Genomic DNA, 27,280 nt, shown 5'->3' on the forward strand with positions numbered 1-27,280 from the left:
ACTCCAACTGCAAAATGCAGGACTCCCTCACCCTGCTGGACTGCCGCTGTGATGCGGTCATGGGTGCAAGCAGAGTGATAGGGTTGATCACTAACTCAATTGGTTCAGTACAACATTATGGGCTGAAAGACCTATTCCTGTCCTGTACTGTTCTATATTTAATGCTCTTTGAGAGGGAAAATAATTCAGTCACGATTGAATGGAAGAGCAGATTAAATGGGCCGACAGGCCTAACTGTGCTCCTGTATTTTATGGTTAAATGCTGCAGATCTTTCTGAGGAGAGATCATCACCCGAATTTTCATATATTTACGTATTTCCTTACAACTGTAGAGCTGGCCATTCTGCCCTTTGAGCCAGTGCTGGCTCTCAGAGCAATGCTGTCTTTGCCATTTCCCTGTAAGCATCTGTCTCTCGTGTGCCATTTAATACCTACTGCTGGTTCTGCCACCCACCCTCAGAGACGAGAGTCATAGAGAAGCACAGCACAGAAGCAGCCTCTTCAGTCTGTCTAGACAATGCCAAATCCATTTAGACTGTCTACTTCCATCGACCTGCCCTCCATACCCCTGTCCAAACTTCTCTTAAACTTTGAAATTGAGCTGGCTATTTAACCTACTGACCCGCACCTAGCTGGGATGTGGGAGGGAACTGAAGCCGCTAGGAGTGGGTGGGAGAAAGGGACGAGCAGGGGAATCCACATGGTCAGAGAGAGAAAGAGTGCAAACTCCACACAGACAGCGCTGGAGGAGGAGCCTGTCTCTGGGGCACTGTTACGGCTCAGGGCGTGAGAGTTCAATTGTGGCACAGTTTGTACATCCTCCTTGTGAACTGAATGGGTCTTCTCCAGATACCCTGGTTTCCTCCCCCATTCCAAAGGCGTACCGGTTGGTAGGTTAATTGGTCTTTGTAAATTGTCCTGTGATTAGGCTGGGGTTAACTCGGGGGTTGCTGGGCGGTGTGTCCCGAAGGGGGAGGAAGGGCCTGTTTCACGCTGTACTGTATCTGTAAATAAAATAAAGGAAGTGTTTAACAGCTGCACTACCTGTTGCACCGATACTTCTACCTGTAATAGATCAGCTGCTGCCTGACTCGTCCCAGAGAACTTCAGCTTCTCTCTTTATTTCTCATTCCCAGCGTCAGTGATTTTTTTTTTTACCTTTTACTTTATATGCCCTCAAGGTATTCCAGTGCATTTTAATGATTTGAATGTGTGCTTCTGAGGCAAACCAGACAGCAAGCCTCCCAAAGCTGTGATAATCAACATCAGGGAGTGTAGTCGAGCACCGTGCCATCCGCAGAAAGTGGAATTTCCCAGTGGCCAACCCTTTTAATTCCTATCCCCATTCCAGTTCTGACATGTCGGTTCACGGCCTCCTTATCTATAATGATAAGGCCACCCTAAGGGTGGAGCAGCAACACCTCAAATTCTGACTAGTTAGCCTCCAACCTGATGGCATGAACATCGATTTCTCCAACTACCGGTAACTTTCCCCCTTCCCGCTTCCTCATTTCCCCACTCTGGCCTCTTGCCTCTTCTCACCTGTATTCACGTCCCCTGGGACCTCTCCTTTTCCTCTTTCTCCCCTGGTCCACTCTCCTCTCCTATCAGATTCCTTCTTCTCACCCGTTTATCACGTCTCCCGGGACCTCTCCTGTTTCTCTTTCTCCCATGGTCCACTCTCCTCTCCTATCAGATTCCTTCTTCTCCAGCCTTTTCCACCTATCACCTCCCAGCCTCTTACTTCATCCCCACCTCCCCCATCCACCTGGTCTCACCTGTCACCTGCCAGCTTGTCCTTCCCCTTCCCCCACCTTTTTATTCTCCCTTCCTTTCCAGGCCTGATGAAGGGTTCTGGTCGAAAACATTGACTTTTATTCATTTCCATACATGTTGCCTGACCTGCTGAGTTCCTCCAGCATTTTGAGTGTGTTATTTTTATTCAGGGACTGGCAGACCTGCTTTTGTGATGTTGAAAGCTGTCAGTCAAAATTTCAGGGAGATCTTTCCAACCCAGTTGGAGAGCATGCCTTAGAAACGGTACAGTGTCCCACAGTGGGCTCACACGTCAGGCTACAAAGCTATTGCCTGGATTCGAGAGCATGCCTTATGAGGAAAGCTTGGGTGAGCTGGGACTTTTCTCTTTGGAGTGAAGGGTGATGAGAGGTGACTTGATAAAGGTGTACAAGATGATAATTGAATTGATTTAATTTCTTACATCCTTCACTTGAGGAGTAAAAATCTTTACGTTACGTCTCCGTCTAAATGTGTAACATGCAATCATAGTAATTTATAATAAATAGAACAGACAATGTAATATAGAAGTACACTCATATCAGCGTGAGTTAATCAGTCCGATGGCCTGGTGGAAGAAGCTGTCCCGGAGCCTGTTGAGGCTTTTATGCTGTGGTACCGTTTCCTGGATGGTAGCAGCTGGAACAGTTTGTGGTTGGGGTGACTTAGTCCCCAATGATCCTATGGGCCTTTTTTACACACCTGAACCATGCGTTGACAGAGTGGACAGCCTGACACTCCATTTCCCAGGTTGGAAATGGCTAATATGGGGGGGGGGGGGAATTTTAATGTGATTGGAGAAAAGTATGGGGGGGTGTTAGAGGTAGATTTTTTAGGGGTGATTGTAGAGGCAGATACATTTGGGAGCTATAAGAGACAGATAAGCACATGGATGATAGGAAATAGAAGCTATGTATGAGGGAAGGTTATAAGAGTAGGTTAACTTTGTGGGGTGAAGGGCCTGTACGGTGCTGTATTGTTCTGTGCTAACCCATCTCAGGTGTAGAGTGCAGAATGCCACGTCTGAGAACTGAAAGCTCTGCTCATGGAGGTACGAGAGACTCTGCACATTCTGGAATCTGAAGCAACACACAAACTGCTGCAGAAACTCAGTGGGTCAGACAGCCTGCCACCTTGACGTGGGGTTTCAACCTGTAACGTGGACAGTTCCTTTCCTCCAGCAGATTGCTTGTTGCTTCTGATAGTTCAGTCTGTCTGTCCTCCCAGAATCAGGTCTATTATCAGTGACATATGTTGTGAAATGTGTTGTTTTATGGCAGCAGTACAGTGCAATACATAAAAATACTATATATTACAATAAGAAATGTATATTTAAAATTAAGTAAATAGTGCAAAAATAGTGAGGTAGTGTTCACAAGTTTATGAACTATTCAGAAATCTGATGCCAGAGGTGAAGAAGCTGTTCTTACAACATTGAGTGTGTGTCTTCAGGCTCCTGTACCTCCTCCCTAATGGTAGCAGTGAGAAGAGGGCATGTCCTGGGTAATGGGGGCCCTTAATGATCGATGCCGCCTCTTTGAGGCATTGCTTCTTGAAGATGTCCTCAATGGTGATGAGGCTGGTGCCCTTAATGGAGTTGGCTGAGATTACAACCTTCTGCAGCTTTTTCTGATCATTGCAGTAGCTCCCTCAGCACTACACTGCTGGGTGTAGCAGCTCCCCGATATGAACCCTCTGACAGTGCAGCACAGCATTACCACTGTTGCAACTTTAATTCAAGTCCTGATGCGGGGTCTCTGGTTGAAACATCGTTTATTCCCCTCCCCATAGATACCGCCTGACCTGCTGAGTTTCTCCAGCATTTTGTGCGTTGCTCAGGATTTCTAGCGTCTGCAGAGTCTGTTTGTGTCTATGATTATCACTATTGGTGCAGCACTCCCTCCCCATTACTGCCCACCCAGCAGTAGCTCTGTCCCTCTGCACTGCCCTCTGAATGTGTGTGCACATTTCCCGACTGGCAGTGCTACATGTTGAGTTTGCTGGATTTGCACGCTGACGTCAGTGAGGGAGGACATACAACCAGTGTGTTTCAGTTAAACCGGGTTCTGATACAGCCGTGCCTGTACGTGCAGAACACTCCTTCTGTGTACACTACTAGGTCTGTGAGTCATTTCACTGCACAATCCCTCAGTGCCGGAGGGGAGGGAGGCTGAGGCACGCTTTAAAGTGAGAGAGAACAGTGTCAGTTCATCAGCACCTTCCAAACGTTAAAGAACTAATTTTGTACAATTCCCCAAAACTATTTAGTGATTCTTCAGTGGTGCAGTTGAAGAGGCAAGGTTTGCTGTACGGTGAGGGTCATTTGTAGAGTCATACAACATGGAAACAGTTCTACAGCCCAGCACATCCATGCAGACTGTGACGCTTGCTGAGATATCCCAACTGGCCACGTTTGGTCAATAATCCTCTCCTATCCATCTACTTATCAGATAGCTGTTAAACATTGCGAATATGACTACTATACCTCAACCACCATTCCTGGCAGTTCATTCCAAACGCGCACCGCCCTCTGTGTGAAGAAACTGTCTGATGTCCCTTTTAAATCTCTCATCTCTGATGCTAAATCTCTGCCCTCTTGTTTTTAGCACCCCCCCCTTGCTGGGAAAGAGTCTGTCTTCACCCTGTCTGTGCCCCTCGTGATCTTGTATACCTCTATCAGTTCAGCCCTCAATCCCCTACATTCCAGGGAATTGGCTCCAGGGTGACCAAGGATGGGAGCTCAACATTCAGGGATCAATATTCAGGAGGGATAGACATGAAAGAAAAGGAGGTGGGGTGGCATTGCTGGTTAAAGATGAGATTAACGCAATAGAAAGGAAGGACATAAGCCGGGAAGATGTGGAATCGATATGGGTAGAGCTGAATAACACTGAGGGTCAGAAAACGCTGGTGGGAGTTGTGTACAGTCCACCTAACAGTAGTAGTGAGGTCGGGGATGGCATTAAACAGGAAATTAGAAATGTGTACAATAAAGGAACAGCAGTTATAATGGGTGACTTCAATCTACATGTAGATTGGGTGAACCAAATTGGTAAAGGTGCTGAGGAAGAGGATTTCTTGGAATGTATGCGGGATGGTTTTTTGAACCAACATGTCGAGGAACCAACTAGAGAGCAGGCTATTCTGGACTGGGTTTTGAGCAATGAGGAAGGGTTAATTAGCAATCTTGTCGTGAGAGGCCCCTTGGGTAAGAGTGACCATAATATGGTGGAATTCTTCATTAAGATGGAGAGTGACATAGTTAATTCAGAAACAAAGGTTCTGAACTTAAAGAGGGGTAACTTTGAAGGTATGAGACGTGAATTAGCTAAGATAGACTGGCAAATGACACTTAAAGGATTGACGGTGGATATGCAATGGCAAGCATTTAAGGATTGCATGGATGAACTACAACAATTGTTCATCCCAGTTTGGCAAAAGAATAAATCAAGGAAGGTAGTGCACCCGTGGCTGACAAGAGAAATTAGAGATAGTATCAATTCCAAAGAAGAAGCATACAAATTAGCCAGAAAAAGTGGCTCACCTGAGGACTGGGAGAAATTCAGAGTTCAGCAGAGGAGGGCAAAGGGCTTAATTAGGAAGGGGAAAAAAGATTATGAGAGAAAATTGGCAGGGAACATAAAAACTGACTGTAAAAGCTTTTATAGATATGTAAAAAGGAAAAGACTGGTAAAGACAAATGTAGGTCCCCTACAGACAGAAACAGGTGAATTGCTTATGGGGAGCAAGGACATGGCAGACCAATTGAATAATTACTTTGGTTCTGTCTTCAATAAGGAGGACATAAATAATCTTCCAGAAATAGTAGGGGACAGAGGGTCCAGTGAGATGGAGGAACTGAGCGAAATACATGTTAGTAGGGAAGTGGTGTTGGGTAAATTGAAGGGATTAAAGGCAGATAAATCCCCAGGGCCAGATGGTCTGCATCCCAGAGTGCTTAAGGAAGTAGCCCAAGAAATAGTGGATGCATTAGTGATAATTTTTCAAAACTCGTTAGATTCTGGACTAGTTCCTGAGGATTGGAGGGTGGCTAATGTAACCCCACTTTTTAAAAAAGGAGGGAGAGAGAAACCGGGGAACTATAGACCGGTTAGCCTAACGTCGGTGGTGGGGAAACTGCTAGAGTCAGTTATCAAAGATGTGATAACAGCACATTTGGAAAGCGGTGAAATCATCGGACAAAGTCAGCATGGATTTGTGAAAGGAAAATCACGTCTGACGAATCTCATAGAATTTTTTGAGGATGTAACTAGTAGAGTGGATAGGGGAGAACCAGTGGATGTGGTATATTTGGATTTTCAAAAGGCTTTTGACAAGGTCCCACACAGGAGATTAGTGTGCAAACTTAAAGCACATGGTATTGGGGGTAAGGTATTGATGTGGATAGAGAATTGGTTAGCAGACAGGAAGCAAAGAGTGGGAATAAACGGGACCTTTTCAGAATGACAGGCAGTGACTAGTGGGGTACCGCAAGGCTCAGTGCTGGGACCCCAGTTGTTTACAATATATATTAATGACTTGGATGAGGGAATTAAATGCAGCATCTCCAAGTTTGCGGATGACACGAAGCTGGGTGGCAGTGTTAGCTGTGAGGAGGATGCTAAGAGGATGCAGGGTGACTTGGATAGGTTAGGTGAGTGGGCAAATTCATGGCAGATGCAATTTAATTGGATAAATGTGAAGTTATCCACTTTGGTGGCAAAAATAGGAAAACAGATTATTATCTGAATGGTGGCTGATTAGGAAAAGGGGAGGTGCAACGAGACCTGGGTGTCATTATACACCAGTCATTGAAAGTGGGCATGCAGGTACAGCAGGCGGTGAAAAAGGCGAATGGTATGCTGGCATTTATAGCCAGAGGATTTGAGTACAGGAGCAGGGAGGTACTACTGCAGTTGTACAAGGCCTTGGTGAGACCACACCTGGAGTATTGTGTGCAGTTTTGGTCCCCTAATCTGAGGAAAGACATCCTTGCCATAGAGGGAGTACAAAGAAGGTTCACCAGATTGATTCCTGGGATGGCAGGACTTTCATATGAAGAAAGACTGGATGAACTGGGCTTGTACTCGTTGGAATTTAGAAGATTGAGGGGGGATCTGATTGAAACATATAAAATCCTAAAGGGATTGGACAGGCTAGATGCAGGAAGATTGTTCCCGATGTTGGGGAAGTCCAGAACGAGGGGTCACAGTTTGAGGATAAAGGGGAAGCCTTTTAGGACCAAGATTAGGAAAAACTTCTTCACACAGAGAGTGGTGAATCTGTGGAATTCTGTGCCACAGGAAACAGTTGAGGCCAGTTCATTGGCTATATTTAAGAGGGAGTTAGATATGGCCCTTGTGGCTACGGGGATCAGGGGGTATGGAGGGAAGGCTGGTGCAGGGTTCTGAGTTGGATGATCAGCCATGATCATAATAAATGGCGGTGCAGGCTCAAAGGGCCGAATGGCCTACTCCTGCACCTATTTTCTATGTTTCTATGTTTCTAAGTCCTAACCTATGCAACCTTTGCATGTAACTCAGGCCCAAGTCCAGGCAATATCCTGGTAAACCTGTTCTGCACTCGTTTTAGTTTAATAACCTCCTTCCTGGAGCAGGATGACTAAGACTGTACACAGTACACAGACTGTACACAGTACTTCCAGTGCAGCTTCACCAAAATCTTACAAATCTGCAACGTATCTTCCCAACTCCTATACACAATGCCCCAACTAATAAAGGCCAGTGTGCCAAACACCTTGTCTACCTTATCTACCTGTGATATGGTGAAAGTAGTTTACTGTCTGGTTAGGCAGCTTACAGTACAGTGGGGTAGTTTACTATATACTTAAGCCAACTACTCTACTGGGTTTAGGCCAAAAGACAGAGGAGCAGCATTAGGCCATTCAGCCCATCAAGTCTGCTCTGCCATTCTACCATGGCTGATCCCGGATCATTCTCAACCCCATACACCTGCCTTCTTGCCATATCCTTTGATGCCATGACCGATCAGGCAACAATCACCTTCTACCTTAAATATACCCACAGACTTGGCCTCCACCGCAGTCTGAGGCAGAAGATTTCACTGATTCACTACTCGCTGGCTAAAAAAAAATTCCTTCTTACCTCTGTTCTAAAAGGTTGCCCCTCAGTTTTGAGGCTGTGCCCTCCAGTTCTGTATACCCTTACCTCTTCACATCCACCCTACTAGTCCCTTCAACATTCGGTAGGTTTCAATGACATCCCCTCGCTTTCTTCTAAATTCCAGTGAGGACAAGCCCAAAGCTGCCAAATACTCCTCATATGCTAACCCCCATTCCCAGAATCATCCTCATGAAGCTCCTCTGTGCTCTCTCCAATAACAAAACACAGGTGTATAAGATGATGAGGGGCTTTGATTGTGTGGATAGCCAGTGGCTTTTTCCCAGGGCCGAAATGGCTAACAATAGGGGGCATAGTTTCAAGGTGCTTGGAAGTAGGTACAGGGATGTCAGGGGTAAGCTTTTCCACACACAGAGTGGTGGGTGTGTGGAATGCACTGCCAGCAGCAGTGTGGAAGCAGATACAACAGGGTCTTTGAAGAGACCCTTAGATAGGTAAGTGGAGCTCAGAAAAATAGAGGGCTGTGCAGTAGGGTACAGCATAGGGCTATGTCCTAAGTCCCTCTGCACCTCTGATGTTTGAATTTTCTGCCCATTTAGATGATAGTCCGCACTTTCTTTCCATTTACCAAAAATACATTATCAAACATTTCCCAACACTGTATTCCATTTGCCACTTTTTTCAGAATCAGAATCAGGTTTATTATCACCGGCATGTGACATGAAATTTATTAATTTAGCAGCAGCAGTTCAATGCAATAGATAATCTAGCAGAGAGAGAAAAGTAATCATAATAATAATAATAAATAAAATAAAACATAATAATAAATAAACAAGTAAACCAGTTACATATATTGAATAGATTATTTTAAAATGTGCAAAAACAGAAATACAGTATATTAAAAAAGTGAGGTAGTGTCCAAAGCTTCAATGTCCATTCAGGAATCGGATGGCAGAGGGGAAGAAGCTGTTCCTGAATCACTGAGTGTGTGCTTCAGGTTTCTATATCTCCGACCCGATGGTAACAGTGAGAAAGGGACTGCCTTGGGTGCTGGAGGTCCTTTATAATGGACGCTGCCTTTCTGAGACATTGCTCCCTGAAGATATCCTGGGTACTTTGTAGGTTAGTGCCCAAGATGGAGCTGACTAGAATTACAACCCTCTGCAGCTTCTTTCGGTCCTATGCAGTAGTCCCTCCATACCAGACAGTGATGCAGCCTGTCAGAATGCTCTCCATGGTACAACTATAGAAGTTTTTGGGTGTATTTGTTGACAGGCCAAATTGCTTCAAGCTTCTAATGAAATATAGCTGCTGTCTTGCCTTCCTTATGACTACATCGATATGTTAGGACCAGGTAAGATCCTCAGAAATCTTGACACCCAGGAACTTGAAACTGCTCACTCTCTCCACTTCTGATCCCTCTATGAGGATTGGTATGTGTTCCTTCGTCTTACCCTTCCTGAAGTTCACAATCAGCTCTTTTGTCTTACTGATGTTAAGTGCCAGGTTGTTGCTGTGGCACCACTCCACTAGTTGGCATACCTCACTCCTGTACGCCCTCTCGTCACCACCTGAGATTCTACCAACAATGGTTGTATCATCAGCAAGTTTATAGATGGTATTTGAGCTATCCCTAGCCACATTGTCATGTATATAGAGAGTAGAGCAGTGGGCTAAGCACACACCCCTGAATTGCGCCAGTGTTGATCGTCAGTGAGGAGGAGATGTTATCACCAATCTGCACAGATTGTAGTCTTCTGGTTAGGAAGTTGAGGATCCAATTACAGAGGCCCAAGTTCTGCAACTTCTCAGTCAGGATTGTGGGAATGATGGTATTAAATGCTGAGCTATAGTCGATGAACAGCATCCTGATGTAGGTGCTTGTGTTGTCTAGGTGGTCTAAAGCTGTGTGAAGAGCCAAGGAGATTGCATCTGTTGTTGACCTATTGTGACGACAGGCAAATTGCAATGGGTCCAGGTCCTTGCCCGTTCCTTCAATCTATCTGACGCTCTCCCTTCCCTCTCCTAACAGTCACCCGTTTATCTGCCTCCTGTAGCCTTGGGGTGACTACCTCCCTGTAGCTCCTGTCAGTCACTGCCTTACTTTCCCTAACAAGCCGAAAGTCATTGAGCTGTAGCTCCAGTTCCCTAGCACGGTCTCTAAGGAGCTGCATCTTGATATACCTGCTGCAGATGTGGCCATCGGGGAGTTCTGGGAGTCTCCTGGAAATCCCAGATCTGACACCCAGAGCAGAACACTGGCTTTATAGACCTAACCCCTATATCCTCTCAAGATTTAAACAAGGAATAAGGAATGAACTCACCTTCTTACCTTGCCTCCGCCTGTTCTTGCCAAAGTCCCGTTGAGCCAAAGCCTCACTACTGTGCCTCTGACTGCTCCCACGATGACCGCTCCACTAGGTGGTACCTCTCTTTTATAGAGACTGTGGTTTTAAAACTCTTCACCAGACCTGTTTGGGAATACTTCGGTTGTGCCTGTGCAGTACTCAATCACCGACAGTAGCTCATCCTCTGTCCTGTACCAGTCTTTCATGTTGGCCCCAGGTATAGCCCATCTTCTTTGTGAATCCCTCCTCTCCCAGGGATGAGGTCTTTGTGAATCCCTCCTCGCCCAGGGATGAGGCCTTTGGAGCTTCTGTTGGCGTTTCTGTAGCTCTGAGTTTTTACTGGATGAGTTTGTGAGCCCCAGGCCCAACCCTCCTTTCACAGCCAGGTTTGGCACCGTTCATGGTGGAGTTAGTGTACTGCATGGTTTGATAGTTTACGGTATGGTGGGGTGGTTTACTGTGTGGTACGTGAGGGTAATTTCCTCTGCCATATGTGAGGGTACTAATCAGTAGTCACAAGGTCCTTGCCCAGGAATGGAAAATGGTGGATACGATCCAGACCGTCAGAGGGACAGCCCTCCCCACCATTGAGCATCCTCAAGGAGCACTGTTACTGTTACAGGAAAGCAACATCCATCATGAAGGCCCCACCATCCAGACCACGCTCGTTTCTCACTGCTGCCATCAGACGGGAGGTACAAGAGCCCTAGGTCCCACCCCACCAGGTTCAGGAACAGTTATTGCCCTTCACTATCAAGGTTTCATAAATTCTATTGTATTTCTTTATTTTCCTGTAAATGTCTGCAAGAAAATTAATCTTGAGGTACTATATGATAACATATAGAGTACCATGCAAAAGACACTTGCACAGTACTATACTGATTTTATGTATTGCACTATACTGCTGCCGCAAAGAAAAAATTCATCACATGAGTGATGATTCTGATATGGGTCTGTAATGTGGACTGAGAGAGAGAAGAAGGTAGGGAGAGGGGAATCATGGTTGGGAAAAAGGGAAGGGAGAGGGCAGGGAGCGAGAAGCACCAGAGAGACATTCTGTAATGATCAATAAACCAATTGTTTGGAATCAAATTACCTTGCCTGATGTCTCAGGGTTGGGTGTGTCTGCACCCATGCCATGCCCCTGCCCCGGGACTCTTTGTCTGCCACCTGTCCCACACCCCTTCCACGGTGCTCCATCTCACCATACCCGCCATCCTTTGCTCCCACCAGATTTACAAACTTGCTGTCCACTCCACGTTGACAAATACAGTACTGTGCAAAAGTCTTGGGCACACTAGCTATATGTATATGCCTAATATATTTGCAAAGTATTGTACCTACTTTGATAATAAAATCACTTTGACGTTGAGAGGTCATATTTCACGGTAGTAAATCTTCAGAACAACTGATTGTAGAGTTGAGCGGAGGCTTTGAACCCTTTTGCCTTGGAAATGAAACCGGTAAGACAACGTGTGTGGCAGGTTACTGCACAGAATCCGGGCTGCTGGAGGAACCTTTGTTCCTTCAATAGAGCAAGTTGCTCCTTTATCCCAGAGAAGCTGCCGGCGTCGGCCTAATGGATAGTGCATTAGTCAGGAAGTGATACCAAGTCATAAAGTGCCTTTATCCTTAGATCTGGTTCTATGTAGATTGCATATTTAATTACAGTGTCATGTTATGCTTCTAATGTAATGTGGAGTCTAGTCAATGCATGTCTGAACCTCTGTGACTGGCAATCTATTTGGCAGTATTGGGAAAGGGCCAGTTACATCATGTGCACCCACCCTGCTCACGGATTGTTTGTCCCATCAGGGAGGAGGCTACGTAGCATCCACACCAGGACTACCAGACTCAAAAACAGTTACTTTCCCCAAGCAGTAAGGCTGATCAACACCTCCACCCACTGACCCACCCCTCCACACCCCCAACCACCACTCCTGTCAGAATCACCTTATGTACAGACACTCCTGTGCCTAGCGTCACTTTAAGAACATGCAATCAATCTACAGTATTAGAAAGTTTGTGAACCATGTAGAATTTTCTCTATTTCTTTATAACTATGACCTAAAATGTGATCAGATGTTCACGCAAGTCCTAAGACTAGATAAACGGAACCCAATTAAATAGTAAAGGCATCCGTTAGTCTTGCGAGACCATGGATCTGCGCCTGGAAAGTCTTCACTCTCCAGGGCGTAGGCCTGGGCAAGGTTGTATGGAAGACCAGCAGTTGCCCATGCTGCAAGTCTCCCCTCTCCACGACACCAATGTTGTCCAAGTGAAGGGCATTAGGACCCATACAGCTTGGCACCAGCATCGTCGCAGAGCAATGTGTGATTAAGTGCCTTGCTCAAGGACACAACACGTTGCCTCGGCTGGGGCTCGAACTCACGACCTTCAGATCGCTAGTCCAATGCCTTAACCACTTGGCCACGTGCCAAATAACACAAAAACATTATACTTGTTCATTTATTTATTTGGAGAGTAGTGGTTTTCTCCATGAAGCCTTTCCTTAAACACCATTCTTGTTCAGTGCTTTTCTTATAGTGGACACATGAACACAGACTTTAGCAAGCTCTAGAGATTTCTGCAGGTCTTTTGTTATTGTGCTTGGGTTCTTTTTCATCTCCCTTCAGCATTGCACATTGTGCTCTTGGTGTGATCTTTGCAGGATGCCCACTCCTAGGGAGAGTAGCAACAGTACTGGAATTCCTCCATTTGTGGACAATTTCTCTTACTGCGGACTGATGAACACCCAGGTCTTTAAAAATGCTTTTGTAGCCTTTTCCAGATTCATGCAGCTCTACATTTCTTCTAAGGTCCTCTGAAAGTTGTTTTGATCAAGGCATGGTGTAGATAAACAGATTTTGAGAAATGCAGGCTCTGTCAGTAACCTGACTTTATGTGTCTTTTTTATAGGGCAGGACACCTCTCCAACCCACACCTCCATCTCATCTCATTGATAGGAACACCTGACTCCAAATAACTTTTGTAGAAGGCATTGCCCCAGAGGTTCACATACTTCTTCCAAGAAATACATGTAATATTAGATAATTTTTCTCAATAAATAAATGAATACTTATGCAAACACGAGGAAATCTGCAGATGCTGGAATTTCAAGCAACACACATAAAAGTTGCTGGTGAACACAGCAGGCCAGGCAGCATCTCTAGGAAGAGGTACAGTCGACGTTTCGTGTCTCGGCCCGAAACATCGACTGTATCTCTTCCTAGAGATGCTGCCTGGCCTGCTGCGTTCACCAGCAACTTTGATGTGTGTTCAATGAATACTTACAATGTTTTTCATGTTATTTATTTAATTGTGTTCTCGTTATCTAGTTTTGGGACAACGTGAAGACCTGATCACATTTTAGTTCATATTTTTGCAGAAATAGAGAAAATTCTACAGGGTTCACAAACTTTCTAGCACCACTGTATGTATATTTTATGTATTTGTACAATTTTATGTATTTCTATTTATTGTATTTTTTATTATTATGTTCTTTATCTTATTGTGTAACAATAACAATTATTTCATTCTCCTTTACACTTGTGTACTGGAAATGACATTATACAATCTTGAATTGAATTGAAACACCTTTCAAAAATTCCATACAGACACGTTAGGACAGGCATGTCCCTGATAAACTAACCAGTCAGTACTTAAAATGCTACTGAGTTATAGAATCATATTTCTCGTATTTGTTATGAACATGTAATCCTGCTCCCATCACTTTATAATTGTGCACTGGAAATTATATTAAAAAGTCTTGAATGTTTAATCTTGTATAATCTGTTGATTAGGTCTGATTTCACATGACTTTACCTCTGGTTTAATCATCTTCTACAGAAGTGCTTGTGGCCAGGGGCTGGCATCTCTGGTCTCTCGTCAGTTACTGCTGTGTTTAGGAACCAAGACCGAGTTGCAATAACGATGCTGCAAAAATCCCAGGGCTGTTTGATGAGCCAGTGGGACCTTGGGGAAAACAATCAACCAATGAAACTGGGGTTACTCACTTCTCTAGCAGAACTGAGACTAACTAGGAGGGAAGGGTTAGATTGATCTTGGAGTAGATGAAAAGGTTGGCCCAGCATTGTGGGGCCGAAGGGCTTGTACAGTGCTGTAACGTTCTGTTGTAGTTAGCCAAAGGATTGAGGAGAGCCACTTAACCAGCTGAATATCCAGCAGAAGAGATTCTGTAGGCACTGAAAATCCAGAGCAATACACACAAAATGCTGGAGGAACTCAGCAGGTCAGAAAGCACCAATGGAGAGTCCTGAAACGTTGACCCTTTATTCTATATAGGTCATAGGAGCGGAATTAGGCCATCTGGGCCATTGAGTCTGCTCCAGCATTCAATCATGGCTGATCCTTTTTTTTTCTCCTCAGCCCTGGCCTCCTCCCCGTAACCTTTGATGCTGTGGCCAGTCACGAACCTGTCAATACACCCAGCAACCTGGCCTCCACAGCTGCCTGTGGTAACAAATTCCACAAATTCACCACCCTCTGGCTAAAAAAATCTCTCCGCACCTCTGTTTTAAATGGATGCCCCTCAATCTTGAGATTGTGCCCCGTTGTCCCCACCATGGGAAACACCCTTTCCACATCTACTCTGTCTAGGCTTTTAAACATTTGAAAAGTTTCAATGAGATCCTCCTTCATCCTTCTGAGTACAGACCCAGAGCTATTAAATGTTCCTCATATGGCAACCCTTTCATTCTTGGAATCATCCTTGTGAACCTCCTCTGAACCCTCTCCAATATCAGCACATCTTTTCTTAGATGAGGAGCCCAAAACTGTTCACAATACTCAGGTGAGGCCTCACCAGTGCCTTATAAAGCCTCAGCATCACATCCCTGCTTTTGTTTTCCAGACCTCTTGAAATGAATGTTAACAATGTATTTGTCTTCTTCACCACCAACTCTACCACAAGTTAACCTTTAGGATGTTCTGCACAAGGACTCCCAAGTCTCTTTGCATCTCAGATTATTGGATTTTCTCCCTGTTTAGAAAATACTCTGCACACTTACTCTACTATCAAAGTGCACGACCATGCATTTTCCAACATTGCATTTCATTTGCCACTTTCTTGCCCATTATCTTAATCTGTCCAAGTTTTTCTGCAGCCTACCTGTTTCCTCAACAGTACCTGCCCCTCCACCAATCTTCATATCATGCAACAAAGCCATCTATTGCATCATCTAAATCATTGATATACAGCGTAAAAAGAAGCAGTCCCAACACCGACCCTTGCGGAACACCACTAGTCACTGGCACCCAATGAGACAAAGATCCTTTTATTCCCACTCATTGCCTCCTACCAATCAGCCAATGCTCTAATCATGCCAGTAACTTTCCTGTAATACTATGGACTCTTCACCCGGTAAGTAGCCTCATGTGTGGCAGCTTGTCAAAGGCCTTCTGAAAGTCCAAATATACAACATCCACTGTATCCTCTTTATCTATCCTACTTTTAATCTCCTCAAAGAATTCCAACAGGTTCAACAGAATCCCTTAAGATTCCCTTAATTCCTCTCCAAAGATGCTGCCTCACTGGCTGAATTCCTCCAGCATTTTGTGTGTGTTAACTACCTGAGTAACTAGCTAAAGATGAAATCTTTATCTAAGTAAGTAGTTGAGTTCAAAGTTAAAAGTAAATTTGTCATCAAAATACATATATGTCATCATACACAGCCCTGAGATTTATTTTCTTGTGGGCATTCACAGTAATTCAAAGAAACGCAGTAGAATCGATGAAAAACCACACACAACAGAGATGGACAAACAACCAACGTGCAAAAGACAACAATCTGTGCAAATACATAATAAAAAATAATAAACAAAAAGCAAGAAATATCAAAAACGCGGTGTAGAATACTTGAAAATGATTCTATAGGTTGTGGGAATTGTTCACTGTTCAGGTGAGTGAAGTCATCCCCTTTGGTTCAAAACCTGATGGTGGAGGGGTAATAACTGTTCCTGAACCTAATGGCGTGGGTCCTGAGGGTCCTGTACTTCTTCCTGATGGCAGCAGTGAGAAGAAAGCAAGGTCTGGGTGGTGTGGGTCATTGATGGTGGATGCTGCTTTTCTGTGACAACGCTCCGTGTAAATGTGCTCAGTCCTGGGGAGGGTCTTACTTGTGATGGACTGGGCCAAATCCACTTCTTTTTGTAGGATTTTCCGTCCAAGGTGTTTCCATACCAGTCTGTGATGCAACCAGTCAATATACTCTTCGCCACACATTATTAGAGGTTTGTCAGTGTTTTAGATCACTTGCCAAATCTGCGCAAATGTCTAAAATGGTAGAAATTTGCTGTGCCTGAGGGGGCAGGTTAACCAGCTGTAAAACCTATTCCCTTCCACAGAATGGAGGTTCTTGGTTGTAGGACGAGATTATCTCAATTTCACAATCAAGCACACTAATCCCCGCCCCATCTGCCCAAAACCAGGGTGAGGGCAACCTCACGGTCAGCTCCTCCCAACACTCTGACATTATCCAGTCGGAGGTATGAGTGCCGTCAGACCTGGGCAGGGAACGAGGGGCGATTCAAACTTCTACCCGAACCCCACCGTCTCTCGCATTCACTGCTCGATTTCAGCTATTGAAGCAGGTTGTTGCCCCAAGGGCTGCCATGAGTGATGGAAGCCTTCTAGCATCGAGGACACCTTCTAAAGGCAATGCTTCAAAAAGGCAGCATCCATCATTAAGGACCCCCATCACCCTGGACGTGGCCTCTCGCTACCATCAAAGAGGAGGTACGGGAGACTGAAGACACACACTCCATGATTCAGGAACAGCTTCTTCCTCCCCATCATCACTTATTTAATTTATTTTTTAATATATACTTCTTATGATTTATTGTTTTTTAAATTACTGTGTATTGCAATGTACTGCTGCCGCAAGCCAACGTATTTCATGACACGCCGGTGATTAAACGTGAAGGCGAGCAGTCTGCTACTGTACCAGCACTCAGGCGACAGGAAATTCCTATGCAAACTGTGGCAGGGAGGAGTCTGGCTGCACTACTCAAACATTCCCAGTTAATGACAGGAATATGGAAATACCTTGAGCTAGAGAGCTGTTTCACCCGTGTAGGGACTGGGAAAGGGGAATCCCAGGCAGCCTCTCACACTGTGCTGAGGTGGGTTGCTGTCAGTATAAACTGTGATAGTTATTTCTGAATTTAGTCAACATTATTTCATTGGGGTAGCACGCTGTTACAATGCCAGCAACCGGGTTGAATTCCACTGCTGTCTGTATTCTAGTTATCTCTCTCTCTATCTGTCTGTTTATCTGTTGAGAGATGCAGTGTGGAAGATGCACCTACTTCACCCTAGCCTAATCGCAGGACAATTTACGATGACCAATCAACAACCTAGCCAGACTGTGGGAGGAAACCAGAGCACCTGGAGGAAAAACACACACACACACACACACAGAGGAAGAGTTTACAAACTTTCTTACGGAGGACGCAGGAATTTAACTTCAAACTCCAACACCCCAAGCTGGAATAGTGTCGTGCCAATCACTACACCGCCGTGGCACCCAGTGACTGCTAGGGTTTCCTCCGGATGCTTCGGTTTCCTCTCACCGTCCAAAGACGTGTGGGGCAGTAGGTTAATTGGTCACATGGGCAGTGTGGGCTCGTTGGGCTGGAACAGCTTGTTACTGTGCTGTATCTCTAAATCAATAAATAAACACGTGGGAGAATTTCAGCTCAAAATCCTTCTCACTGCTTGGCATATCACGTTGGGAAAGCATGAGAAGAGTTGCCGCAGTTGGAGTGGGATTAGGAAGCGGCCAGAGTTCAGTCCAGACTGGAAGGACAGTGGCCTGTGATGGAAGGGTGGTTTGGTATGAGGCAGGGGCTGGCCGGGCTGCGATCTCAGCCCCTGCAGGGGAAGGTGGCACTGGTTCATCTTCTCAACAAAACCGAAAGAAAGGTGAGGGTAGTGTATTATATGAAGGGCTTCCTGAAGCACTTTAAGGCAGCAAACTACATCTGAGTTGGAATCTGAAGGCCCTTGTTTCTGGGCCATGTTACTCTGTGACTCTGAGTAGGTAATATGATAAGGACCATGTCTTCTATTTTAATGGTGTTAGTTGAGGGAAAAGCACTGGCCCAGGCATGTTGCAAACAAGCTGTTGGATCACTCTTCTTCAGAGCACTGCCAGGGAACTGATTACAGATGACAGAACAACCTTGCTGTAACATTTTGTCCAAAAGACTGTCCCTCTGACAATGCGCTCTCTCCGCAGAACTTTTCCTCTGGCAGTGTAGCACCTCCTCAGGGGTGTGTCTACTACAGAAAGGTGGTCTCTCAGTAACTTTCCTCCCATAGTGCGGTGCTCTCTCACTACAGCCCCTGCCACAGTGTGCTGCTCCCTCAGTGCTGGCCTGTGTGATCCTCCTCAGTAACACCCCTCCCTGATTAACTCCCCTCCCACAAGGTGACCCTCTGTCAATACCACCTCCTACAGAGTCCCTTCCTGAGTACCATCCCTCCTAGTGACCCTCCCATAGTACCTTGCCTCACCAGAACCACATGGGCCTCTCTCATTCCCACCCCCGCAACAGTGAGACCCTCCCTCAGTACCAGCCCTCCTACTGTACAGCCCCTTGTACAGTGTGACCCTCCAACAGGATGGCACTCCCTCAGTACCACCCCTTCCTGAGTACCATCCCTCCTAGTGACCTTCCCTGGGTGCCACTGTGTGGTGTGAGGCTGGAAGCCATGTCCTTCAGGTTTAACATAACACCACTGTGCAGTGCCAGCTCTCTGCAGTGTTAACTGTGGTTCCGCTGTTCTCATGTGGCCTTGAGATATTTTGGTTCAGGCTGAGAGTGTCTCTGAAAACAACACCAGCAGCTGTCTGCTTGTTAAGGCTTGAATTTCGCTGCCATTAACCTGTTATGGTTTATAGCTGTGGGACTGAACAGCCCAATCGCTCTCCCTCTGATGCAGCTGACTCACCCTCTAATTGCAGTGAGTGGGGAGGGGCAGGCACAGATCTGCCGTGAAATGGTGACTGCACCTGCTGCAGTATTGATGAGCACGCAGGGCTGGGCTTTGCACCGAACGCCTTCAGAGACGCTGGTGCAGTCACCACAGAAGCTGCTAGAAATGTTCACGGGGTGAGCCTCAGGCAGACGCATAAACAGCAGGGTCCGTGTTACAGGTGAGGGCTGCCTTGCACTGATAAACACAAGATGCTGGAAATCCAGAGTAACACACACAAAATGCTAGAGGAACTTAGCAGGTCAGCTTTTTTCAATTACCCTCCTAAACTCTGGAATTCAGTATCTTAAAACTATAAGGGACGCAGTTAACACTTTTAAATGCCAGCTCAAAGCCTATTTATTTAACCTTGCTTTTAACTAACGTCTTGTCATTCTTTTCATGTTTGTACTTTATCCCACTCTAAAGCACTTAGAACTACATTGTCTGTATGAAAAGTGCTCTATAAATAAGTGGTTATATTAATCTGTATGGAGGGGAATAAGCAGTTGATGTCTCAGGCCCAGACCCTTTAATAGAACTTGCATCAACGAGTAGCCTCCCCTCTGCCAGGTTGAGAACCGCTTCTGTGACAAGCTCAGATCCGGACACAGTTATTTATCGGTCACTGAGAGATAGCTGCTACCAACTGAGTACTAACTGCTCCTACATCGTGACCAGGCTGTGTCCGGGATTGTCAAGTCAGTGCATTCACTTGCTGCTGTAACTGCGTGCTCCCCTGAGCCACCCCGGTGACCACCTTGGCTTGGATTACGCTGCCAACCTCAGGTCAGAGAGAGGTGTTGTGGAAAGAACAGTCAGGGGTGATTTCAGTGCTTGTCCCAGTGGGTGCACCTCTGAAGGAGCTCAGCTCCTCCCTTTCAGTTTGAGGGTCCTGGCTCCCTAATTAATTAAACCGAGGGAGGGTCACCCTGTGGGAGGGGCAATACAGTGGGAGAGGTGCTACTGAGTGAGGTCACCCTGTGGGAGGGAGGGTCACAGTCTGAGAGGGGTGGTACTGATCGAGTTATTCAGACAATCCCTCAAATCTGCAGATGGATATAAAAGACCGCGTGGTGTTATTTAGAAGAGGAATCAAAGGTCGCTGTAGTGGCCTAGCCCTAGTGCGAGAATCTGATCCCACAACCATTAACCAGGACGTTATCACTTTTGGGTCAAAGTAAACTATGCTTTCTTGATTACAAGTGTTGGTGCATTTGTGAAAGAGAGTGTGTGCACTGTGCCTAAGTTCAACAGAATTCAGGAAAATGCAAAAGTGAAAAGAGGTACAGGTAAATACTTGCAGTGGAACTTCAAGGCATTTGCGGGAGATCCATCTTGTGAGACCACTCGGAAGCATCTTTCCAAGAGCTGGCATAAAATAGCCTGCTCATTAGATGAGGCATTATGAACACAGTGCTTCTTTCATTTTCTATAATTAACTTCTGCAACAGAATGAGGAGAAGATAGAGATCAGGAAGGACGAACCTTATAGACATTATAAACCGACATTCCTCCAGCATTTTGTTGTGTGCTGTTAAACAGGAAGCTGTTGGGGTAATGATAAACTTGCCGAGCTCATAGAGGAAGTTAGATCCCTCATGGCGGGCTGGTCTTGATATTAGGTCACATGGGATCCAAGGGTAGATTGGATTCATAATTGGCTCAGCGGTAGGAAGCAGAGGGTGATGCTCGACCAATGTTTCTCTGATTGGAGGCCTCTGACTAGGTATTCCACAGGGGTCTTGTTGTTTGTCATTTATGTAAAGATTGGGATGTGGTTGTACAAGGCATGGTTCATATGTTAGTAGAGGATACTAAAATAGTTGGTGTTGCAGATGGTGCAAATGTTTAGAATAAACTACAGGGAGTCTTGTTCTTGAGGACTGACAAATGGTTTTCAGAATCATATCACTGGCATATGTCGTGAAATTTGTTGTTTTGCAGCAGCAGTACACTGCAATACGTAAAAATAATACAAATTTCAACAAATATATATAAAAATACAATAAATTAAGTAAGTGTGCAAAAAGAGCAAAGAAATAGTGAGGTAGTGTACATGGGTTCATTGTCCATTCAGAAATCTGATGGTGCAGGGGAAGAAGCTGCTCCTGAAACATTGAGTGTGTGTTTTCAGGCTCCTGTACCTCCTCCATGGTGGTAGTAATGAGAAGAGGGGATGGCCTAGGTGATCCAGATAATTGTGAGGTATTGCATTTTGGGAAATCAGACCAGGGAGCAGGGTAGGAATTGTGCTGTGAATGGTAGGGCTCTGAGGAGTGATATGGCACAGGGGAACCGAAGAGTGTACGTGCATAGTTTGTTGAAAGTGGTGTTACAGGTAGACAGAGTGGTGAGTCTCTGAGGACCTATCCACCTTTATGTTCTTCAAGAGAACCAACCCCTCCTCCTCCTTGACAACAGAAGCAATGTTTAAGAGGTGATTAGTATGGCGTAACATGGTGTACTGTTCTATGTTCTGTGTTCAATCTAGAGAGACAGATGGGACTAGATTGCTGGGACTTGAGCACCTGAGTTACAGGGAAAGGTTGAACTGGTTAGCATTTAGGAGGCATAATTATAAGGTGATTGGAGGAGACTATAGGGGGAGATGCCAGAGGTATGTTCTTTACACAGTGGTGGGTGTGTGGAACACCCTACAAGGGGTGGTGGTAGAGACGGATACATTAGGGACATTTCACATCAACAGTGTGTGAAAAGAGCTGCTTTTTAATCAGGGTGATGATCTAGATTTCAAAGGCAGAGTTTTGCCACAGATTCTCTGAGCTGAGAAATGACCAATCCGCAAGAGGAATTCATTAGAGAGCGCCATTATTGGAGCAGACATTCCTTTGGAGACTGCCAGTCTTTAGAGTGGCTGTGGCTCTTCTGGCTTGGGTGAGGTAGATTGTCCTGTAAGTTACTCTCTCTCTTTTCTTATTTTTTTACTTCTCATCTATTAATGCACAGTATAGTGAGAATGGCTCTCTGGTCAGTGTTTTGTACTGTGTGTGAGATGAGGGAAGTCTGGGAGACCTCCATTCTCCCAGATAAACACATCTGCACCAGGTGCACCGAGCTGCAGCTCCTGAGAGAATGTATTAAGGACCTGGAGCTGCAGCTCGATGACCTTTGACTCATACAGGAGAATGAGGAGGTGACAGACAGGAGCTACCAGGGAGGCAGTCATCCTGAGCTTGCAGGAGACTGGTAACTGGGTGACTGTCAGAAGAAGGAGGGGGAATGCACAGCCAGTACAGAGTACACCTGTGGCATTCCCCCTCAATAATAAGTATATAAATTTAGATTCTATTGAGGGGGATGACTTACTGGGGCGAAGCCACAATGACCTGGTCTCTGGTACTGAGTCTGGTGATGTGGCTCAGAAGAGCAGAGAGGTGAAGAGGACTGCACCTCTACCCCTCTGATTCTCAACACAGGAGCCCCTCACGGCTGTGAACTAAGTCCCCTCCTTTACTCCCTATGTACCCATGACTGTGTCACCACCCACAGCTCTAATCTGCTAATTAAATTTGCCGATGACACTACGTTGATTGGCCTTATCTCAAACAATAACAAGGTGGCCTATAGGGAAGAAGTCATCTCTCTGACCCAGTGGAGTCAAGAAAACAACCTCTCCCTCAATGTCACAAACACAAAGGAGCTGGTTGTGGATTACAGGAGGAATGGAGATGGGCTAACCCCTATTGACATCAATGGATCTGGAGTTGAGAGGGTAAACAGCTTCAAGTTCCTCGGCATCCACATCACCGCGGATCTCACGTGGTCTGTACACACCAGCTGTGTGGTGAAAAAGGCACAACAGCCCCTCTTTCACCTCAGATAGTTGAGGAAGTTTGGTATGGGCCCCCAAATCCTAAGAACTTTCTACAGGGGCACAATTGAGAGCAGCACTTCCTGGTATGGGAACTGTACCTCCCTTAATCACAGGACTCTGCAAAGAGTGGTGCGGACAGCCCAGCACATCTGTAGTTGTGAACTTCCCATGATTCAGGACACTTACAAAGACAGGTGTGTAAAAGGAGCCCGAAGAATCATTGGGGATCCGAGTCACCCCAACCACAAACTGTTCCAGCTGCTACCATCCGGGAAGCGGTACCGCAGCATAAAAGCCAGGACCAACAGGCTCCAGGACAGCTTCTTCCACCAGGCCATCAGACGGATTAACTCACACTGATTTGAGGGCATTTCTATGTTACATTGACTGTTCTATTTATTATAAATTATAAATTACTATGATTACACATTGCACATTTAGACGGAGATGTAACATAAAGATTTTTACTCCTCATGTATGTGAAGGAAGTTAGAAATAAAGTCAATTCAATTCAATTCAGTGAGCATAAGAATGAGGTGACTTGGCAGGTGAATGTGTGGCTAAAGAGCTGATGCAGGGGGCAGCGGTTCAGTTTTATAGATCATTGGGATCTTTTCTGGGCAAGGTATGACTTATACAAAAGGGACAGGTTACACCTGAACAATACACACAAAATGCTGGAGGAACTCAGCAGGCCAGGCAGCATGTAGGAAAAGAGTACAGTCAATGTTTCAGACCAAAACCCTTTGGTGGGGCTGGAGATAAAAGCTGAGAAGTAGATTTAGAAGGTGGAGGGAGAAGGATGAAGTAAAGAGCTGGGAAGTTGGCCATGGAAGAAAGAAAAGGGGAGGAGCACCAGAGGGAGGTGATTGGTGGGCAAGGAGATAGGTGAGAGAGGGAAAAGGGGATGGGAAATGGTGAAGGGGGGGATGGGGGGCATTGCTAGAAGTTTGAGAAGTCAATGTTCATGCCATTAAGTTGGAGGCTACCCAAATGGAATATAAGGTGTTGTTCCTCCAACCTAAGTGTGGCCTCATTATGACAGTGGTGGAGGCCATGGATGGACATAGCGGAATGGGAAAAGGAAGTGGAATTAAAATGGGTGGCCACTGGGAGATCCCACTTTTTCTGGCGGATGGAGCATAGGGCGTGGTGAGGCGGCCTCCCAATTTACGTTGAGTATACAGGAGGCCACATTGGGAGCACCAAGCACAGTATATGATCCCAACAGACTCACAGGTGGAGACTGCAAGGATAAGAGCCGGGAGGGGAGTAACGAATGGACAAGGGAGTCGCGTAGGGAGCGATCTTTGCGAAAAGCAGAAGGGGGGGGAGGGCAATGTGCTTGGTAGTGGGATCCTGTTGGAGATGGCGAGTTACGGAGAATTATGTGCTGCGTCACCTCTAAGTTTCACCTTAGTGTTTCTGTCTCCCCTCCCACCACCTTTTAAATCTACTTCTCAACTTTTTTTTCTCCCGTTCTGCCGAAGAGTTTTGGCCCGAAACATCGACTGTACTCTTTTCCATAGATCCTGCCTGGCCTGCTGAGTTCCTCTAGCATTTTGTGTTGCTCGGATTTCTGACATTTGCAGATTTTCTCTTGTTTTTGATTAGGTTACACCCGAACCCGAGGGGTCCAATATCCTTGGCGGCAGGTTGGCTAGGGTTGTTAGGGTGGGTTTAAACTAATTTGGCAGGGGATTGGGAACTGGAGTGATAGTGCCAAAGATGACATAGTTAGTTTACAGAGGCAAAGTGCAGTGAGACTCCAAGCAAGGAGAGGCTGCTAACAGGGCAAGCTTGCAGTCAACAGGATGAATTGTATTGTAAAAGGCGGACAAATACAGGACTGAAGGTGTTATGCAAACACGAGGAAATCTGCAGATGCTGGAATTTCAAGCAGCACACATAAAAGTTGCTGGTGAACGCAGCAGGCCAGGCAGCATCTCTAGGAAGAGGTACAGTCAATGTCTCAGCCCGAAACGTCGACTGAGGGTGTTATATTTGAATCTGCACAGTATACGAATAAGGTAGATGAACTTGCAGCAGAGTTACAGATTGGCAAGTACGATGCTGTAGGCATCACTGAATCATGGCTGAAAGAAGATTATAGTTGGGAGCTTAATGTCCAAGGACATATATTGTATTGGAATGATAGGCAGGAAGGCAGAAGGGATGGCGTGACTCTGTTGGTAAAAAAATGAAATGAAATTATTTAGAAGAGGTAAATAGGGTCATAAGGTGTTGAATCATTATGAACTGAGCTAAGGAATTGCAAGGGTAAAAAGACTCTGATGGGAGTTCTGTACAGACCCCCCAAACAGTAGAAAGGATGTGGTCTACAAATTACAACGGGAGATGGAAAATGCATGCCAAAAGGGTCATTGGGGATTTCGATATGCAGGTAGATTGGGAAAATCAGATTGGTGCGGGAGTCCAAGAGGGGAAATTTCTAGAGTGCCTACGAGATGGCTTTTTAGAGCAGCTCATGGTTGAGCCCACTAGGGGATCAGCTATTCTGGATTAGGTGTTGTGCAATGAACCTGAATTGATTAGAGAGCTTAGGGACAAGTGATCATAATATGATTGAATTCACCCTTAAATTTGAGAAGGAGAAGCTAAAGTCAGATGTATCAGTATTAAAGTGGAGTAAAGGGAATTACAGAGGCGTGAGAGAGGAGTTGACCAGAATTGGCTGGAAAAGAACACTGGCAGAGATGACAGCAGAGCAGCAATGGCTGGAATTTCTGGAAGCAATTTGGAAGGCACAGGATAATACTGTACATCCCAAAGAGGAAGAGGTATTCTAAAGGCAAGATGACACAATTCTGGTTAACAAGAGAAGTCAAAGCCAACATAAAAGCCAAAGAGGGGGCATATTTAGAGCAGAAATTAGTGAGAAGTTGGAGGATTGGGAAGCGGAGGCCAAGTCTCTGGATGCTTTCAAGAAAGAGATGGGTAGAGCTCTTAAAGATAGCGGAATCAAAGGTTATGGGGATAAGGCAGGAACTGGATACTGAATGTGGATGATCAGCCATGATCACAGTGAATGGCGGTGCTGGCTCGAAGGGCGGAATGACCTACTCCTGCGCCTATTGTCTATTGTCTATTTAGAAGGCAACTAAATAGTCATTAAGAAGATAAAGATAGAATATGAAAGTAAACTAGCTAATAATATTAAAAAGAATTCCAAAAGTTTCTTCAGATGCAAAGTGTAAAAGGGAGGTGAGAGTGGATAACGGACCGCTGGAAAACAATGCAGTAGAGGTAGTAATGAGGGACAAGGAATTGGCAGACAAACTGAGTAAGTATTTTGTATCAGTCTTCACTGTGGAAGATACTAGCAGTATGGTGGAAGTTTCAGGTGTCAGGGGTCATGAAGTGTGTGAAGTTACCATTACTAGGGAGAAGGTCCTTGAACTGAAAGGTCTGAAGGTAGATAAGTCACCTGGACCAGAGTCCTGAGGGAGGAGGCTGAAGAGATTGTGGAGGCATTAGTGATGATCTTTCAAGAATCACTGGATTCTGGAATGGTTCCGGAAGACTGAAAAATTGCAGATGTCACTCCACTCTTCAAGAAGGGAAAGAGGCAGAAAAAAAGGAAATTATGGGCCAGTTAGTCTGACCTCAGTGGTTGGGTAGATATTGGAGTTGTTCGTTAAGTATGTGGCTTCAGGTACTTAATAAAATAGGCCGCAGTCAGCATGGTTTCCTCAAGGGAAAATCCTGTCTGACAAATCTGTTGGAATTATTTGAACAAACAACAAGCAGGGTTGACGAAGGAGAATCAGTTGATGTTGGGTACTTGGATTTTCAGAAGGCCTTTGACAAGGTGCCACACATGATGCTGCTTAACAAGCTATGAGCCCATTTTATTACAGGAAAGATTCTAGCGTGGATAAACCAGTGGCTGATTGGCAGGAGGCAAGGAGTGGGAACCAGCCTTTTCTGCTTGTCTGTGGTGACCAGTGGTGTTCCACAGGGGTCTGTGTTGGGACTGATTCTTATTACATTCTGTGTCAATGAGTTGGATGATAGAATTGATGGCTTTGTTGCAAAGTTTGCAGACAATACAAAGATAAGTGGAGGGGCGAGTAGTTTTGAGGAAGTAGGGAGGCTACAGAAGGACTTAGACAAATTAGGAGAATGGACAAAGAAATGGCAGATGGAATGCAGTGTTGGGAAGTGTATGGTCATT

General features: G+C 45.4%; 1 protein-coding gene across 5 annotated transcripts in view; it reads left to right on the forward strand.

Moving 5' to 3' along the window:
• fhip1b (FHF complex subunit HOOK interacting protein 1B) overlaps window positions 1–27,280 on the forward strand; it is a 116,373-nt gene that overhangs the window by 4,577 nt on the left and 84,516 nt on the right. Inside the window, exon 1 of one of the 5 annotated variants that reach the window (XM_072262447.1) lies at window positions 19,359–19,425. The exons of the other annotated variants lie outside the window; for them this stretch is intronic. The gene's annotated coding sequence lies outside the window, so the exon portion shown is untranslated. Of the gene's footprint in view, window positions 1–19,358; window positions 19,426–27,280 lie in introns of those variants that run through there. 5 annotated transcript variants of the gene reach the window in all.

The sequence above is a fragment of the Mobula birostris genome, chromosome 7, assembly GCF_030028105.1.
Source record: "Mobula birostris isolate sMobBir1 chromosome 7, sMobBir1.hap1, whole genome shotgun sequence".
In the NCBI taxonomy this organism is placed as follows: Eukaryota; Metazoa; Chordata; class Chondrichthyes; order Myliobatiformes; family Myliobatidae; genus Mobula; species Mobula birostris.